Consider the following 20,306-nt stretch of genomic DNA (forward strand, 5'->3'; position numbering starts at 1 on the left):
TTTGATGTCCAGAGGCAGGTCTTCCTTTGGTCCCACAGTGCTCAGGAGTATTTTCCACTGAGCCTCCCAGGATTCAGGTTCTGGGAACGCTGTCCCACAGGTAAGAATGTAGGCGAGATTGGACTACATAACATCAAGAAGTTATGTACTCACCATAACTTTCGATGTATGTAGTCCATCTCGCCTCACATTCTTACTTACCCCCCATCCTGGCGGACCTAGGGGTTAGGTATGGTTTCAAATTCCTTTCTGGTTAGTATGTTCTTCCTTCTCTATATGTTGCTGTATGTGGAGCAGTGAATGATTAGCTCGCAGAAAACAAGATCTGGGGAAAGGGAGCAGTGCAGCATGGGATACCTTCTTAGCCCAGCCAATTGAAAGACTTTGAGCTAGAGTATGGCCGAGTCGGAGCCGAGGTTCGGCTCCGAACCCACGGGTAAGAATGTGAGGCGAGATGGACTACATACATCGAACGTTATGGTGAGTACATAACTTCTTGTTTTTTGGGCACAGCAGAAACACATTGATCCTTTACAGCCCCTATACAAAGTGTTCTTGAATTGTTGGCAACAATTTTTAATGAGGGGAGCTAGCTCCTCAACAATCAGAGTTCAGTTAATAGCAATTTCTAATTTCCATACTGGATTTGAATATTCTTCTTTGGCTTCATCTAAGTTTGTAAAGCCTTTTTGAGAGGCATCTTCCTTCAGAGATTCCCCCATATAAAAATCCTACTCCACCCCAGGATTTAAATTTGGTGCTGCATGCATTAATTCATTCTTCATTTGAACCAGCAGCTAAATATGATCTTAAATTCCTGACCTGATCTATGTTCTTTGTTTCACTTTATCCCTGCTGAGTAGCCCTTGGCTGGCCTGAATACCAGAGTAAAGGATTTCCCTCCTGCATCTGCTCTCTGGAGACTGAGGCTGATGTCAGGTCATCAGGGCTATAAAATGAGGCAGCTGACTCCATTACATCAGTCTTTCTTGCTGTGGAGCCCGAAACAGAAGCAGTTTCATGAGTGCATCAGTTGGCCATTGTCAGAGTGAGGGAATAACTAACTAAAGCTAAGTACCCCATTGGGGAACCTTTACTTGCTTTTATCCGATGTCAGAGAAAGTCAATAATTGTCTCAGTTGTGGAAAACAGATCCCACACTGAGACTTCATTACCCTCTGCATCATCTGCCTAGGCCTAGACCACGACATCCGTGGATGTCGGTTCTGTGCTTTGTTTAACGCTAGAATTATTAGGAGAAGAGTGGAAATTGTAGCTAGACATTTTAGCAGCTCTTTTTTTTTCACCACAAAATGGCATCAGTCGGTCAGGTGGCTGTTGATTTACCTAGAAAAAAGAAAGATAAAGAAAAGGATAGGCCTGCGAAAGTTAGGCCCACGGACTACTCTGGTCCGAAATCAACTAGCCTTCCTCCCACTACAGTTGCTGAATTCAGTGAGGCACCTTTGCAGCCCCTGACACCAGCTGAACAACCGTTGCAGGCCTGTACCGAGACCCGTTTGGAGTCTGGTATGCCGCCGGTTCAACATTCTCCTGCTTGTACGTTGGCCTTCAGTCATGTGGTTGGGTCCGGATCCGCTTTGCAGGCACCGGCTTCTGTAGAGACAGTAATAATGACTGATGCCAGACAGAGACCGACGACCATGCGGCTGGTTAGACTAAGTTTGTACAAGGCCTCAGAATCCACCAGGCCCAAGACCAAGACTTCACGTAAAAGGACCCCCTCCCAGGGACCCAACCACCGACTTACTTCCTCCCAGCCTGCTACACAGTCACAGCAGCTTCTAAGAATGGCAGAAGATTTTATCACTCTAATTAGAGGAAGCCAGCCTATCAAAATCACCCCAGCTAAAAGGAAGAGGGACACTTCCCCTGAGGCAGTTTCTGACCAAGAGTCAGGTTCTGAGTTAGAAGAGTCCGACACTGAAGACCAGCCTTTTGCACCATGTGAGGACTCTGATGCTGACAACCCCATTCCTGCTGCCTCCCCTCCTGAGGTCCTCTCTTTTGGATAAACTTTAAATTCCCTCTGGGAACATTTTCACTGGGAGGCACAGGATTACCACCAGTCAAAGAAGACTGAGACAATTCCTTGACCTACCACAGCATAAACCTCTGGCCATCCCCGCAATCCTGGATGTGGTGGAGGATGTCCTTTTGGAATCTGCACTCTCCCCAGACACTTCCCCCTGCCCCCGGAAGCCAGATAGATATTATAGGATAGAAGACACTCACAAGTATATTTTTAAAAACCTTACAGCTGGTCCAGAGGTCATTACTCAGGGTCCTAAGGGGACTAGAGCTAGCTTCTCTAAAACACCATTCCTACCGAGGAGTACAGAGCCTTAGACAGACTAGGCAAGGTGGTCTACACTTCAGCTACCTTAGCCATTAGAGCTCTGAACTGTCAATTTCATATGCTGAAATACCAACAAAATGTCCTGGAATTATTAAAACAGAAAATGTCCACCCTACCAGACTGCAGTACAACTAGGGAAATAGCAGATCTTATAATTTCTAGCTCCCAGGTAGCAAAGCATTCCCTTCATTGTGGGGTTGATGCCTTGGAGGCTTCCATCAGGGCTGCAGTTACTGACTGTGTGATCAGAAGGTGTGCCTGGTTAAGGGAGCAACCTTTGCCTGACCAGATAAAGTCCAAGTAATTAGATACCCCTCTGGATGAGGACCAGCTGTTTGGACCCAGAGCTGAGGAGGTTATTATGAAAATGAAAGACAAGGCCAAGTCTATGGAGATTGTGAAGGAATTCTTGCAGGTACAGCCTCCCAGGTTCAGTAGGAACTTCCCCACAAAGCATTGGTCTTTTCCTGCCCAAACAAAACTTGTTCAGAGGAACGTGCGCAGAGATGGGCCTTCTAGGCACCAGCCACAGAGCCAACAGAGATCCAAGACAGTGGACCTGTACAACACTTAGGCAAGGGAGTTCTAAACCCACTCCCTTCTCCAAGGATTCACAGTGAATGTCCCCCTTTCCCTCTGCCCCACATTCCCCTAGAGAGATTAGGAGAAAGACTTTTCTTCTTCCTACAGAATTGGCAAACCATCACCTCAGATCTATGGGTCCTAAAAATTATTACCAACAGGTACAGATTCTCTTTCAAAGAAAACCCCAGATATTCAGGCTTCCCGGATGTACCAGCAAAACAGAGGGCAGAAGCAATCTGTCGGATCCAAAAGCTTTATGCCCAAGGTGCCGTGGAATCTGTACCAGAGGAACAGATTGGAAAATGGTTTTATTCCAGACTGTTCCTGGTACCTAGAAAGGAGGACATCTGTTGCCCTATTCTAGACATATAAACTCTGAATCTGTCCCTCCTGGACCCAAACTTTAGAATGCTGACCCTACACAAGCTCTTACCAATGCTGATTCCACTGCATATCACAGTAAGGAAGCCCTGCAGGAGTTTCCTGCGTTTCAGAGCAGGGTCACAGCACTTTCAGTTCTGTGCTCTTCCCTTTGGGTTATCTACTGCTCCCAGAGTCTTCACCAAGTGCCTGGCTCCTGTCATTGCCTTTTGCAGACAGAGGGGCATACAGATAAACCTACCTGGACGACTGCCTTATCCAGGCAGACACAAAGCACAAACTCCTGCAGGACCTCACCTTTGTTCAAACTCTCAATCCTCTCTGGGATTCACTATCAACCAAGAGAGAAGTCCCAATTTCACCCCAGCAGAAGGTTAACCTTCCTGGGAGTTCTACTGGACACTTCACCACAAACAGCCTACCTCCCTCTGGAGAAGCAGAGCTTCCTCCACTTTTTCTTTACACTGCTGGCCTGCAGGACCCACATTACAGCAAGGAAATTCCTACAAGTGCTGGAATACATGGTCTCCTGCATCCTGATGGTACCCCTAGTCAGACTGCACATGAGGAAACTACAGTGGTACCTCAGAAACCTCTGATGCCAGCACTCATAGTCACTGGAACACCAGCTGCCCCTGATTCCTTTTTTAAGTAAGGAGCTGTTATGGTGGGCAGAGGTGTATACCCTGAACAAGTGTCTACCCTTCATCACTCTTCCACAGGGCCAGACCATCACCACAGATGCATCAGACACAGCCCGGAGGGCGCACCAAGGTACTATGTGCACTCAGGGCATTTGGGAACAGGAGGTTCAAGGCCTCCGTATCAACCTAAAAGAAATACTGGTGGTGCCCTGGGCAATTCTAGCTTTCAAAAAACGCCTGAGATCAGGAGTGCTCTTAATCAAGACAGCAACACAATAGTAATGTAGTACATAAACAAGCATGAGGCACTCACTCTTACCGCCTGTGTCGTTTAGCTATGCAAATCTGGCAGTCAGCCTCAAATCTGGGACTGCATCTGATAGCTCAGTATATCCCAGGGAGACAGAACACCCTGGCAGACCAGTTAAACAGAAGCCTCCTGGGTCCCCATGAGTGGCAGCTGCACAGGGAGACCTTTCCTCAGATCAGGAAGTAAGGACCAAAGGCTATTCCCATTGTCTCAGACTGGCCCAGACAGCACTGGTACCCCTTACTCCTCAGTCTAGCCAAAGAACTTCCATGAACCTACCTCCCACAGCAGACCTTCTAACTCAGGAGAAAGAGACTGTACTGCATCCAAACCTACCCACACTCAAGCTGTCCACATGGATTATACCCCAAAAGCGGATGGCACCACAGCTTTCAGCAGGCAGGTTCTAAACATCATTAAGGAGGCCAGAAGGCCTAGCACCAGAAAATCGTACTCCACCAAATGGAAAAGATTTACTATCTGGTGCCAGAGTAAGGGGGTCAGCAGCACCCATGCCACTCTGCCATTGGTTCTGGACTACCTGGCAGAGCTCTTAGAAAAGAGATTGTCTTATTCCTCCATCAGGACACATGCCTCTACTATCTCGGCCTTTGTCCAGGTGGATCAGCCCATATTTTCTCAACAACTGTTAAAACAGTTCCTTAGGGGTGTAGCACATATCAGACCACCTAGAAGGCCACCTGCTCCAGCATGGGATCTTAACTTTCTCCTGGAAACAGTGACTTTACCTCCCTTTGAGCCAGCTGCTTCAGCTGACCTTAAATACCTTTCTTGGAAAACTGCCTTCTTGCTAGCCATCACCTCAGCTAGCAGAGTTTCTGAACTGCAGGCCCTGATGGACACTGAGCCCTTCATTATTTTCCATGCTGACAGGGTGTCTGTTAGGACCAACCCCTCCCTTATGCCTAAAGGTGGTCACTGATGTTACCCTCAACCAGGCCATCCACCTTCCTAACTTCTTTCCCAACCCACAAATTAAAGGGGAAATAATTTTGCATACACTAGACGTGCACAGACAGTTGAGATATTACCTGGATAGGACCAAGTCAGTCAGAAAATCCGACCAGCTACTAGCTTCTTTCACCCCTAGGGCAGAGGGGAAACCCATTTCCAAACAGACCATTTCTAAATGGATCTCTCATTGCATCCATTTCTGCTATTCCGTTCAGCGAAGGGGTCCTCCCAAATCCATCAGACTACATTCCAATAGGGCAGCCTCTACTTCAACTGCCTTCCTGAGAGGGGTCCCAACCAAGGATATTTTGGAAGCAGCTACCTGGACATCCATCCGCACTTTCACAAAGCACTACCAGCTGGCTACTTTCTCCAAGACCAGGGCAGCCTTTGCATCTGCAGTCCTGCAGGACATGCTGGCATCTCCTTAATATAGTGTTTGTTTTAAACCCCCTCTCGTCCTTCCTCCACCCTTTTTTTTTCTCAGCTTTGGGAATTTTCTCACAAGTGATGACTGCAACAGTGAAACACGAAGAACATAGTATAGTTGTGTACACTTACCATAAGTGTAGATGTTCGAGTGTATTCACTGTTGCAGTTCTGTTTCCCTCCCACCTTCCCCCTTTTTTATTTTTATTTCTCTGTCTTAGGGGCTCATACCTTTGGGGGCAAGAAAAAATGATGTAATGGTGTCAGCTGCCTCATTTTATAACCCTGATGACCTGACATCAGCCTCAGTTGCCAGACAGCCGACGCAGGAGGGGAAATCCTTTACTCTGATATTCGGGCCAGCCAAGGGCTACCCTGCAGGGATAATCCGCAAGTGATGACTGCAACAGTGAATGCACTTGAACATCTATATTTATGGTAAGTGTACACAACTGTAGATGTTCATCGTGTTACCCTGCTGCAGTCATCACACTTGGGTTATCCTGCCGTCAGGCGGTCCCGCAGTCGGCTGGAATTCCAAAGTCTCGGTCCGGCGTCAGTTGCTGTCGCTTCTTCCCTGAAGTCAGTGCGCCAGGGGTATATATAATGCAACCGACGCCATTTTCTTCAGTATTTCTTGCCGCGCGGTGCCTGAAGCAGAAGTAGTTCGCAAGTGCCGGTCGGCCAACTACTAAGATTTTCTAATTCGAATTTCAGACTGAAGTCTTCTATAAAGTTAAGTACCCTGTTGGGGAAACTTTTCTTGCCTCAGACCGATGTCAGAAAAAGTTAATAATTGTATTTCTTGTGGGAAGCAAATACCTCATAAGGATTTTCATTCTTATTGCATACCTTGCCTAGGCCCAGACCACGACGTCACTAGTTGTCGTTTTTGTGCTAGGTGTAATAAGCGTACTATTAAAAGACGCTTTGATTTTGCACGACACTACTTCGGTAGGAAATTTAACTACACCATGCCGTCGGAGCTACCGACTACTGGCGTGCACAAAAAAAACGCAAGGATAAGGACAGACAGCCCAGGCCTAAGCCAGATTCCGAGGCCTTGACTTGCCCGGTCTCCAGTCCTCAGTGAGGCTCCGATGCAGCCCCTGACTACCGCAGATCTGGAACCCGAGACTGCTTCAGAATTTTTGACGGAATGTACCAGGCCTATGCAGCCATTTAGTTCAGGCCCTACCGACGACATTGCTGAAAAGATGTCGGTGCTGCAGAAACGCTATCGGTTTCTAAAGGCATTTTCAGACCGACAACGCTCACCATTAAATCGTTTTCTAAGACGAAGACTCCTATTAAATCTAAAAAGACTGCACTTCAGTCCCCTGTTCAAGGCCCTATGCCCAAGAAACAGATGCTCAAAATGGCTGAAGATTTGATCACTTTAATCAGGGGTTCCCAGCCCCCTCCTGACAAAAGGCCTAGACAAGAGGAAGATTATGCATCCTCTGAACAAGTGTCCTTTTCTTCAGACTCCTCTGAGGACCAAGATTACTCCTTCTCCCCTTATGAAGATTCTGATGCTGAGGATTCCATTCCCTCAGCTTCTCCTCCTGAAGACTACTCATTTGGGGAAACTTTACACACTATGAGGGAACATTTTCACTGGGAAGGTCAGGACTACTCTGACTCGAAGAAAAGGCTCAGAGAGTTTCTTTTACTCCCCCAACACAGACCACTTGCCATCCCACCAGTCTTAGACATTGTGGATGATGTTTACTTAGAATCCAGTTTTAACCCTGATTCTCTTCCTCCTGCTCCGGCTAAGCCTGACAGATATTATACAGTGCCTGATTCCCACAAATTTCTTTACAAAAGCCCTGTTGCTGACCCAGAGACAATCTCCCAGGCTATGGCTAAAAATCCTGTACCTTCTGAGAGGGATTCCAGAGCACTAGACAGGTGGGGGAAAAAGGTTTACACCTCAGCCACTCTAGCTATGAGGGCACTAAATTGCCAGTTTCACATGCTTAAGTATCAGCAATTTCTAATCTCTCAGTTAAAGCAAAAAATGACCACTCTCCCTCAACAATCTGAGTTGAAAGAAATGCAGGATCTGTTGCATGCCACTGAACAGGTGGGCAAACATACCTTACAATGTGGGTTTGATTCTTTGGAGGCCTCCTGCAGAGCAGCTGTCACTGGGTCTGTTATATGTAGGCATGCTTGGTTAAAGGAACAAACTCTACCTGATCATGTTAAAGCAAAACTTCTAGATGCTCCCTTACAGCAGGATGTTCTTTTTGGAGTTAAAGCAGAAGAAGTCTTAAAGAAAATGGAGGATAAGGCAAAATCTATGCAGACAGTCAAAGATTTCGTACAGGTACAGCCCCCTCACTTCAGCAGAAACTGGCCAACAAAAAATTGGTCCTTTCCAGCTACAGACAGACCACAGAGGGGTAAATACAGACGCCCAAGGGGCAGAGGACAACCACAAGTCCAGTACAAACCTCGCCAATGGGGCACTACAACACAGAAGGGAGGAGAAGGCAGGTCCCAATCTACCAGAAGGCAAACTCAATGACTTGCACCTCATCTAGCCAAGCAACACTCTCTTAGCAGCCCCCTTGGGAGGAAAACTCACACTTTTTTCAGACAACTGGCACATTGTCACAAAGGACAAATGGGTCCTAGACATAATTTTATGAGGATACAGATTCCATTTTCACACCTTGCCAATGAAAAGAGGAATGCCAAACCTGCCACAAAAATCAATGGGCAGAGGCACAAAAACAAATTACAGCTCTCATGGACATGAGAGCCATTCAACTGGTACATACTCGAGAGCAAGGTCAAGGATTTTACTCAAGACTTTTTCTAGTGCCCAGAAAGGACAATGCCTGTAGACCAATTCTGGACCTTTCAATTCTAAACACCTACTTGCATGTACCCAAATTCAAGATGCTAACACTACAGCAGCTTCTTCTCTTGTTGGGCAAGGAAGCATGACTAGTAACGTTGGACCTCAAGGAGGCATACCTGCATGTCCCTATCAGACAAAGTTGCAGAATATACCTCCGTTTCACTGCAGGTTCAACCCATTACCAATTCTCTGCACTGCCCTTTGGCTTATCTACTGTGCCCAGAGTCTTCACAAAATGCCTGGCACCAGTAATTGCATACTGCAGACAAAGAGGAATTCAAATATACCCATACCTGGATGACTGCCTCATCCAAGCAGAAAGCAAGGACATTCTATTACATCATCTGGCTTTTGTGAAACATCTACTAAATTGCCTGGGGTACACAGTAAACGAAAAGAAGTCAAAACTAGTACCCTCACAAAATATGACATTCCTGGGTGCCAGCTTGAATAAAACGGCCCAGAAGGCTCATCTGACGCCAGACAAACAAGTACAACTGACTCAATATTTCAAAACAATGGCAAAAAAGGCCCAATTAACTGCAAGAAAAATTCTGCAGGCCTTGGGCTTCATGGCATCTTGCATACTACTAATACCATTTGCAAAGCTGCGTATGAGGAAATTACAGTGGTACCTAAAAAGCGTATGGTCTCAACACAGCCACAGCTTGGACACAATGATATCTCTCATTCCCTGCCTACAACAAGAGTTTCTATGGTGGTCACAGGCATGTCACTTCAACAAGGGTCAGCCTTTCACCTTGCCCCCAGCCAGGCAAACTATCACAACAGATGCATCAGATTATGCCTGGGGGGGGCTCACATGGCAGGACAGTGCGTTCAAGGCATATGGACTGCAGATCAAAAGAATCTGCACATCAATCAAAAAGAGATGCTAGCTGTACAGAAAGCTCTGACAGCCTTCAAGGATCTATTACATCCAGGACAACTGACAATAAAGACGGACAACACCACAGTAATGTGGTACATAAACAAACAAGGGGGTACTCACTCCTACCCTCTGTGCAGGCAAGCTATGACCTTATGGAACACAGCTCTGACTTACCAAGTTCAGTTACAAGCTCAATTCCTGCCAGGACAAAAGAATACATTGGCAGACGACCTCAGCAGAAACATCATGGATCCCCACGAGTGGAAACTAGATCCACAAGTATTTACAATGATAACTCAAAAATGGGGCATTCCAGACATAGACCTGTTTGCCAGCCCTCAAAACTATCAACTGACAAAATTTTGTACAAGGGCATTTCACCATCAAGCGTGGAAAGTGGGCGCACTCTCTTTCAGTTGGAAAAACCTGACAGTGTATGCCTTCCCTCCATTGCCTCTCCTCACAAAGGTACTTCTGAAAGTCAAAAAGGAGAGACCTCGACTGATTCTCATAGCCCCAGACTGGCCAAGCCAGCACTGATACCCGCTCTTGAGGAATATGGCCCACGGCCCACCATGGATATTACCACAATTTTCCCATTTACTCACACAACAAAACAATCAGATTCTTCACAGCCAGCTCAAAACCTTAAATCTGGCTGCATGGCAAATCAACTAAGCATCCAGCCAGCACCTCTTTCCCAAGCAGTTATGGATGTTATTCTGGAAGCTAGGAGGCCAAGCACAAGGAAGGCTTATTCGGACAAATGGAAAAGGTTTTGTGCCTGGAACCAATCTAAAGGCCAAGACACAATTCAGCCTCACATGCCTCACATTCTACAGTATTTAACTGAGATATTGCACAAAGGACTTTCTTTTTCCTCCATTAAAATCCATGCTTCAGCTATTTCGGCCCACTACAACACGGATCCACCCTTATTTTTGCATCCACTTCTAAGGCAGTTCCTCAGAGGGCCAAAAAACATTAGACCACCCAGGAGAGCACCTACACCAACATGAGACCTCAATTTTGTTCTGGAAAAACTAACGCTACCTCCCTTTGAACCAGCTTTCTCTGCAGATCTTCAGTTCCTATCATGGAAGACTGCCCTGCTGCTAGCAATAACTTCAGCTAGAAGAGTCTCAGAGCTACAGGCACTAATGGCAGTGGAACCTTTCCTCATTTTTCATCAAGACAGGGTTTCTCTAAGAACTAATCCTTCCTTTATGTCTAAGGTGGTTTCCAGTGTGGCTTTAAATAAAACCATCCACTTACCCACCTTCTTCCCAAATCCACAGAACAAAGGTGAGAGACTCCTGCATTCCTTGGACATTCACAGGCAACTTCGTTACTACTTGGACAAAACTAAGGCTTTCAGAAAATCTGACCAGCTCTTTGTATCCTATGCTACAGCTTCTCAAGGGAAGGCTATATCAAAGCAAACCATTTCCAAATGGATAGGTCATTGCATACGTTTTTGCTACACCCATCATGGAAAACCAGTTCCTGCTACCATTAGGCCCCACTCTACCAGGGCAACAGCTACTTCTACCGCCTTTCTCAGGGGGATTCCAACCAAGGAGATTTTGGAAGCTGCAACTTGGAGTTCAATACACACCTTTACCAAACACTATCACTTACCACTTTACTCTAAGACCAGGGCGGGCTTCGCCACTGCAGTTCTGCAGGGCCTTCTAGCCTCCTCTAACCCTCTATGATACCTCCACCCATCCTTAGCTTTGGGATTCAACCCAAGTGTGATGACTGCAGCAGGGTAACACAATGAATATAGTACAGTTTTGTACCTACCATAAATGTAGATGTTCGAGTGTACACCCTGCTGCAGTCCAGGTTACCCTCCCTCCATCCCCTCTGACCTACTGGCTAAATCTCTCAATACCTTCCTGATGTATTTGCTTATAGCTGAAGGGATTTTGTGTTTGTGCAAGCTTACTCAATTTGGTACTAATTTCTGACCACCTTTTTGGGGGCACCTGACATCTGGGGCAAGAAAAACTGAAGAAAATGGCGTCGGTTGCATTATATATACCCCTGGCGCACTGACGTCAGGGAAGAAGCGACAGCAACCGACGCCGGACCAAGACTTTGGAATTCCAGCTGACTGCGGGGACCGCCTGACGACAGGATAACCCAAGTGTGATGATTGCAGCAGGGTGTACACTCAAACATCTACATTTATGGTAGGTACAAAACTGTACTTTTCTAGTGGCCATTACCTCTGTTAGAAGAATTTCAGAAGTTCAGGCATTGCCTTTAAACCTCCCTATTTGATTTTTCATAAGGATAGAATAATATTGCATACACTTGCTTCTTTCCTTCCTAAGGTGGTGTCAGAATTCAATATTAATCAGTCCATTAACTTACCAGTCTTCTTCCCTAAATTTGCAAATAAAGGAGAATATACGCTTCACTTGTTGGATGTCCGCAGACAATTACATTTTTGCCTACATAGAATAAAAGATACTAGAAAAACAGTTCAATTATTCATGTCCTTTGCAGATTGTAAATTGGGTAAATCAGTTACAAAGGTAACTTTAGCCAGATGGCTGATGGATTGTATATCATTTTTCTACATCAAGTTGGGTCTAACCTTACCAAAACCTTTAAGAGCCCATTCAGCTAGGTGCATGGCAGCTTCTTCAGTCTTTCTGTCTAGGTCTTCCGTGGACTTCATGTGTTCAGCTGCAAACTTGGCCAGTCCTCATACCTTTATCACTCATTACAAACTGGATCTAGTCTCAAGGGGAAGGGCAGCCTTTGGCTCAACTGTGCTCAGTAATATCCTTCCTTAGAGTCCACCGGGAATTTAGGTAGCTGGGGACTCTGTCCCATGTATTGAAGATAGAATGAAAATTGGCAACATCAGCTAAAGAAGTTACATACTTACCATAACGTTCCATCTGTGTTGTCCATTTTCATTTTTCCTGGACCCCCCCTCCCTCCAACCCACAACCTTGGTGTTTCATAGTGAATTTCTGGAAGAACAAGTATGCATATGGATATCACTGTCCTTATTGAGCCATAGATATGGTATGCTCTGTTACGATATTTATAGTAGTACTTTTACCTTTGTAAAACAGCAAACAAGATTGTAGGTATGTTAGAGGTTCGTGCATTATGGGTAGGGAAGGGACTCAAGAGCCTTTTGCTGATCGTGAGCTATAGTCATTGTCGAGTTGGATCCGAGGATTGGATCCAAACCCATATGTTGAGGAAGAATGAGAATGGACAACACAGTTGGAATGTTATGGTAAGACTTTTTTTAGCCACAAGAATACATGCACTGGCTACCTTTAGCTAAGTAAACTAAAGTGTGCACTGTTATATTTAATGCATTTAAGTACTAAGACTGCTGCAAAGATAGCTACTTGTCCACTTTATTCCCTTCCCTCAAATTCAAATTTCAAGTATTTTTTCACTGAACTGCTTGTCATTGTACTCTTAAATGTTAAGTACTGTACTCATTTTAGGTTTCACTCAGACAACATTGTTCAGACTGTCAGCATTATTGCTTGCATCTCCAGGCTGCTTGTGGCCGAATAAGAGCAGTTTTTAATGGCAAAAAAACAGCTAATAACTTTGCACATGCAAGAACAAACCCTTTTAGCTTTCACCCAGAGCACACTGATTAGACCTCTTATAATTAATTGCTTTCACTGCAAGCTGGCTGTTTCCAATCCAAAGCATGTGCTAATAGAAAAAAAAAAGCAGCTAGTAATTTCAAAAGTGCAAAAAAAAATTAACTACCATTTCAATTCATTTCATCATTTCCTCTCACTTTTCAGGCCTATTTATTGAAACTAAATTCCCATAGCTTAAGCTAAAAACATTAGTTTATTCATCCGCCTCTATAAAAACATGAACATTTATATTTTATTTTTACATATTGTATGATCAATATACTTTTACTTCCCCTTCAGAAACCCAAGAGCACAACATATTAATTTTTAACATGCTTATTTCCAGCTTTTCTTACTTTGTCACAGCTTAAAGCCTAAGTACATTACAACTAAGAAAAAAGTACTTCCTTACTTTAATATCACTAATCACTGATAAAACTTCCCATGTCTCCCATTTAAAATACTTCTGACTGTATGTTATATAGAACTGCTTTACAATATAAGAAGCAATTTATATCATAACATTTTTATATAAATATTGAGTACAAAATTGTTTTAGTTGCAGCTTGCTACTTCATTCCATTCAATTTTTTTATAAACATTAAATGTGAAGTTGTTCAATCTCACTGTTCATTCTTACACATGGGTTCAGAGCCAATCTATCGGCTCCGAGTCAGCCTTTTACTAGCTGAAGATCTCAGAGTAGCTCGAGGCCAGGTCCCTATCCCATGATGCTCTCTGTCCTACCTCAGATCTAGATTGCCGCTGCAACAGATCGGAGGTCGTCGGAGAGCTCAGGCCAGTTTGTAACATTTTTTCTAATTTTATGCTTTATAGCTAAATAGTATTACTAAAGAAGTAGAAATAACCAATAAAATCACAGCAGCACGGTGTCAATAAAGGCAGTCTTCCAAAAATTCCAAGTCGCAAGTCCAATATAAAATGAAGTATCCTTTTATTGGTAAAAACAAACAAGATTAAAAAGAAATACAAAAGACCTCTTTAATGAAGGGAGTGCCATTTTGTCCGACAATCGTTGCACCTGACATCATAACAACACTGATATAAATGCTGTCCAGCGACAACAAGGAAGTGAAACTCAACTGAGCTTAAAGAAAGAAAAGAAATTGAAAGGCGAATTCTACTAAAAGAAGAGTATAAACTGCAGCAATACGTAATTTTCCCTGTAAAAATATAAGGAATAATAATCAGGATTACAAAGAAAAAAAGACCGCAATGAATAACAAAGGACCATATTCTCAACAGTCTGCATATCCTCCCACAGCTGGTGCAGCTGCCACTGGTGCTGTATACCCACCAACCATGTCTTTACCACAGGCCCCTCCATATGCTGATGCACCTCCAGCATATTCAGAGCTGTATCGTACGAGGTATATGGCTCCACCCACTGCTGCTGTCCCTCAGCTTCCTGCCACATATCCTGGAGCTTCAGTGTATCTTCCTGTGGGTCCTTCTGTTGCTGGCCATCCAGTTACCCAAACAATGCCAATGGCTTACTATCCTGTTGGACCACTCTACCCACCTGGATCAACTGTTATCATTGATTAGGGCCTATGATGCAGGTGCCCGGTTTGGGGCTGGTGCTTCAGCTTCTCTCCCTCCACCACCTCCTGGCTTCCCACCCAATGCAGCTCAACTGGCGGCCATGCAGGATGCAAACGTTGTAATGACTCCGCGCAAGGGCAACTACTACTTGGGAGGTTCTGATGGTGGCTACACTATTTGGTAAAGACTCAAAGGATGACCACGTTTTGTACTGGGGAAAAGACTCCATATACTGACAGCACTTCTCACAATGTACTACTCTAGAAATGTTAACCTGATACAGCAGTTTGTAAAAAAAAAGATGGGTGCATAATGCCCAGCTATTCAGGCACTTGAGAAATAAGTGTCTGTACAAATAAGGATATATTCAAAATATAACTGAGATGAACATTTTAATTTAAGAAACAGCCTGTTGCAATGATGGTGCAGTAATTTGCCTATTGTCTAACTTAAACTTTTTAAGTCAGACACAATTTTGTATTTCTTTTTAATCTTGTTTGTTTTTACCAATAAAAGGATACTTCAATTTATGTTGGACTTGCGTCTTGGAATTTTTGGAAGACTGCCTTTATTGACACCGTGCTGCTGTGATTTTATTAAATAGTATTACTCTTTATACGGTTATACTGCTTATTGGGCTAGTTAGCCTTTGCTTTAATTTTTTTCAGAGTTTTGACGAGATTTCATCCTTTTCAGAGCCGCTGCTTTTAGTCCTTTGGCTGTGCCTTAGTTTATTAATCCCTATCCTGTTTAGCATGGTTTACATAGTATTAATATTAATAGTATGTGTGTTTAGCTTATTAGATAGAAGTATATTTAGATATTAAAAATTAGAAATATATTTAGATATTAGATTATTAGTTTTGATAGTTGTTCAGTGATCTGACAACTCAGAGTTTTATATAGTAGCTAGAGTTTGTGGTGTTTTGTGTGTGCTGTTGTTATACAGTAATCTTTTTGTCTTCAGATTAGTGTTTACTGTGGTGTTGCTCCTAGTATGGCTGATCAAAAGGAGAAGCAAAAATCAGGATTTAAAAAGTGTCCAAAATGCGGGCAGAAAATGTCCATAACAGACAACCATGTGAATTGCTCCTATTGCTTGGGGCCAGTTTACCTCCAGGAGGATTGTTCTATCTGCCATTCCTTCAGTAGCAGGGTTTTGCTTGAAAGAAGAAGGAAGTTGGTGGATAGGGAGTTATTGAAGCCAGATTTTCAGGAGTCCTTGGACAAGGATGACCAGACCTCCAAGTCATTGAAGGGGTCGAAGTCTTCTAATGCTTCCTCAGAGCCCAAGTCATCGGCTCTGAGCCTTACTGTGAAGGTGCGGTTGCCGGCTCCACAGTCTTCAGAGCTGTGCACCGAGCCAGTGTTTCGGAACAGGTCCCTGGTCTTGGAGCCAGTCTCCGAAACCTTAAGATTGCCTATTCTTCAATCGATGGCTTCTTCAGTTCCTTCGACTCGTTCTTCAAGGACCCTCTGTGAGGTGGATATGGACTGGGTGGTGCAGAGGCTTCTCGAGAACCCGGCACTGGCTAAATTATCGGCCTCGACCCAGCCGGTTTCGGGGCCTAAGACCATCGCACCTGCTGTGACTACTACTCCTCCGAGCTGAGCAGGGCCTTCGGAGCCTGGGGAGGCGGATCTGATGATTGTGGAGCCTTCGGAGCTGAGGCCTGTTCCAGTGCCATCGGCTCTGTCAACCCTGACTTCTTCGGTACCATTGGAAGAGTCTGGGAGAGTCGAACCGATGCGTCGGTTCTGACCCTTCCTCTCAGAGTGTCGGCGTGGATGAGCTCGGCTCCATTCTCTGGCTCAGAGCCCACTGTCTCAGCACTGGGGAGGTTGCCATCTTCTTTGGAACCGGCGGATTCCTCGGGTCGGAGCAGTGAAGCCTTTGATGCTATGAGGAGGGTTATGTCATCCAAGACACGCACTTCATTAGGTCCCTCCTCCTCCTCCCCTAAAGTGCCGCTTTCTGCCTCTACATCACGGGTCCCTGTGAAGCATCGAGACCCGGAGCCTCCGGTAACCCCATCGGGTGACCCTTGTTTTACTGAGACCTCACCAGAAGCTCCCACTGATGAGGTTCCCAGGAAGAAACTTTGTAAGAGGAGGCATTTAGATTCCCCGCAGGAGTCCTTGACCTCAGACACTGACTTAGAGGAATCAGAAGGGTCCCCACGGTCCCCCCTCAGAGGATATCTCCTTTGCTGATTTCCTGGAAGTCCTTAAGTAGTGGGGTGACTGGCAGTCCGTTAGCCCTACTGAGGATGAGTCGGTGCTCCTGAAGGCCTTTGGGTCTCAACCTTCCACCTCCTGGGTGACTCTGCCATTCAATGAAGTAATGGAATTCGTTGCTCAAAGGGCGTGGGAGTCTCCTGATATTGTGGAAACAGTACCTCAGAGGCCCAACAAGTTTATCACCTCCCCCCAAGACAAGATGTTCCTCACTAAGGGAGTTCCGGTTGATGCCATGATGGTGGCAGCGGCCATCAAGAAAAAGATGTCCAAATCCTCTTCTACTGTCCATCCTCCTAATAGGGATTCCAGGACTATGGACAGGTACGGGAAACGCATCTTTAGTTCTGCGACCTTTGCTATGCAATCGCTTAACTACTTGACTCATTTTACCCGTCTTTAAAGAGAGCTCCTAAAAGAGTTCAGAGATACTCTGCAGGGTAGTACAGATGGAGGTGTCTCTGAGCAGGTGACAGCCCAGCTTAATACACTTAATTCCATAGTTAACTCATCCATGCGGCTCATTCCCTATGCAGCCAATGGTTCAAGTCGGGCAGCGGGTTTAGCAATAGCTCTTCGGGGACATTCCTGGATGCGCTTATGCTCCTTTGTGGAAGCCTTCAAGTCTTCCTTTGTCAGCACCCCAATCGATGGCTCATCTCTTTTTGGGCCCAAAGTCAAGGAGACTCTCATTAGGTGTGAGTAAGAGGGGAAAGACTCTATCAGCCATAGGAGTCCAATTTTTCCATCCCTACCAGACCATACCCCAAAGGGCAGAAATGTGGAAAAATGTGGTTCCGAAAGTCCCAAGGAGCTTTCCAGAACACACGTAGTGAACCTCCCCTCCGGGGGCAGAGGAGGGGGTAATAGTGGAAGATGCCGCCCCAGCGGCAGAGGGGGTCCACAGAACCAGGGTGACAGGGATCAGTTCCTTGGTAAGCCCTATCAGCGCTACTAAAAGGAGGCCCAACTGTACTACTCTGGAGGCAGTCGGGGGTCGCTTGGCTTTTTATCTGGATGTCTGGCTAGGAATTACAAGAGATTCTTGGGTACAAAGCATTGTTACCAGAGGTTACATCATTCCATTCTTAGAAACTCCACCTATGGGGAAAAAAATCCCAGACGTTCCACCCAGTCTCCGGGATCAAGCAGCCATAGAAATCCAGCGGCTGTAAGAAAAGAGAGTCATCCAGCCAGTCCCAGCAGACCAGATCAGATCCGGAACTTACTCCAGATTCTTTTCAGTTCCAAAGAAGACGGGCTGGAGGCCCATCTTGTATTTCAGCAGACTTAACACATTTGTAAAGAAGGAGAAGTTCTGGATGGTCATGCTTCAGTCTATTCTCCCATTCCTCGGAATGGGTGATTGGATGTGCTCTATAGATCTCAAGGATGCGTACTACCATATCAAAATGGCCAGACGTTCCAGAGATCATCTGCGTTTCTGGCTGGGAGCCAGTCACTACCATTTCTGAGTACTGCCCTTTGGACTCACAACAGCCACCAGAGTGTTTACCAAATGCATGGCAGTGGTTACGGCTCACCTGAGGCATCTAGGATTCTGAGTGTTTCTGTATCTGAACCACAGGCTCCTTACCGCCACCTCCAGCCACCAACTAATTCTGTCCAGGGATCACACTCTCAATCTCTGCTCTCAATTAGGCATCACTATCAATTTCAAAAAGTCTGCGTTGTCGCCATCGCAGCGTATCTCCTTTATCAGAGCAGAACTAGACACCACCACCGCCACAGTAAAATTGCCCCTGAACAGAACAGCCACTTTCCGAAAGCAGGTCTCAGGCATTTTGCAGAGCAGAAAAGTACCGGCCTCTCAAGTACTGAAGCTACTAGGTACCATGGCAGCTACGCTCATATCAGTTCCCCTGGGGCGTATGCACAAGCGGATTCTTCAATGGTTACTCTTCACCCTGTGGTCTTACCAACAACTTCCAATGTCATTCTTAATCATGATTACAGACTCTTGCAAGAAGGATCTTCTCTGGTGCTTGACCAGCCACCAAGTTACAGTGAGTCAACCATTTGTTTCTCCCCCACCATCAGCCACGATGACCACGGACGCTTCTCTGATAGGGTGGGGGGGCTTTTTCAGGGAAGAACAGCCCAAGGCACCTGGTCGGAGACAAGTTGGACATCAGTGTTCTGGAGCGGAGAGCAGTGCTTTTGGCGTTGCAGCACTTCCATGACTCTCTTCCTCTAGGGACGATTGCAATACAGACAGACAAACATGTCTGAGGTCTGGTACATCAACAAGCAAGGGGGAGCCAGGTCTTACCCCCTGTGTTGAGAGGCCTTGAGAATTTGGCAGTGGGCAGTATCCACCGGGTGCTTTCTAATAGCAGCGCATATCCCGGGGAAATCCAACGTGATAGCGGTCAAACTGAGCAGAGCCATTCTGTTAACGCATGAGTGATCTCTCAAAGACAAAGTTGCAGAGCTGATTTTCCACAGATGGGGCCAGCCTTGCTGCGACCTGTTTGCCTCCCCTATGAATGCCAAATGCAGAAGCTACTTTGCCCTGAATCCCCCTCCGGGGGATAGCCCAAGGGACTCGCTCATACACGATTGGTCCCCGGGACTCCTGTATGCCTTCCCACCTGCACTTCTGATTCAGAAATTCTTGCAGAAAGTCAAAAGCCTGGGAAGGACTGTAATCTTAATAGCCCCTTTTTGGCCTCAACAGATTTGGTTCCCCTTCCTCCGACTCTGTCAACTGGAGGAACCTTGGATTCTGGACCCAGTTCCAGACCTGCTGACACATTCTTCAGGGGCCCTCCATCCCTCCGACTGACAGCTTGGCTGCTCCGATTCCCAACCTAAAGCCAAGAATACAGCATCCATGGGACCAGATGACATCCTGGGCTGTGTACTACATGAACTACAATATGAACTGGCACCTCACCTAAGTGTCATGTTTAATCATAGCCTCACCTCAGGTTTCGTGCCCACTGAGTGGCGCAGAGCTACAGTTATCCCAATCCACAAGGGGGGATCCACCTTGGATCCCGGAAACTACCGTCCCATCAGTCTGACAAGCCTTATCTGCAAGGCCATGGAGCGTATTATCATGGAACTTATAAACAAAGACATTGGCAACCTTCAAACACTGGACCCCACCCAGTTTGGGTTTGTGAAGTGCCGATCTTGTCTCCTGAACCTGATTGACTTCTTTGAATCGGTCTCCAGAGCCATGGACAAGGTAAGGTGGTCCACACAGCCTATCTAGACCTTGCCAAGGCCTTTGACACCATCCCCCACTCTGGAATCATAGATAAACTTACTAAGTTGGGCATTAATCCCTATGTCACCCAATGGGTTGCTAAATGGCTTACTGATAGAACCCACACTGTAAAAGTAGCCGACTCCAAA

General features: G+C 45.7%; 1 protein-coding gene and 1 pseudogene across 1 annotated transcript in view; both read left to right on the plus strand.

Annotated features, from left to right (window-relative positions):
- Positions 1 to 20,306, plus strand: part of GPAA1 (glycosylphosphatidylinositol anchor attachment 1) — a 1,710,146-nt gene that overhangs the window by 1,264,773 nt on the left and 425,067 nt on the right. The window lies entirely within an intron of this gene.
- Positions 14,155 to 14,880, plus strand: LOC122798464 (annotated as a pseudogene).

This window comes from Protopterus annectens, chromosome 3.part1 (assembly GCF_019279795.1).
Source record: "Protopterus annectens isolate FY-2018-M chromosome 3.part1, PAN1.0, whole genome shotgun sequence".
Taxonomy (NCBI): domain Eukaryota; kingdom Metazoa; phylum Chordata; order Ceratodontiformes; family Protopteridae; genus Protopterus; species Protopterus annectens.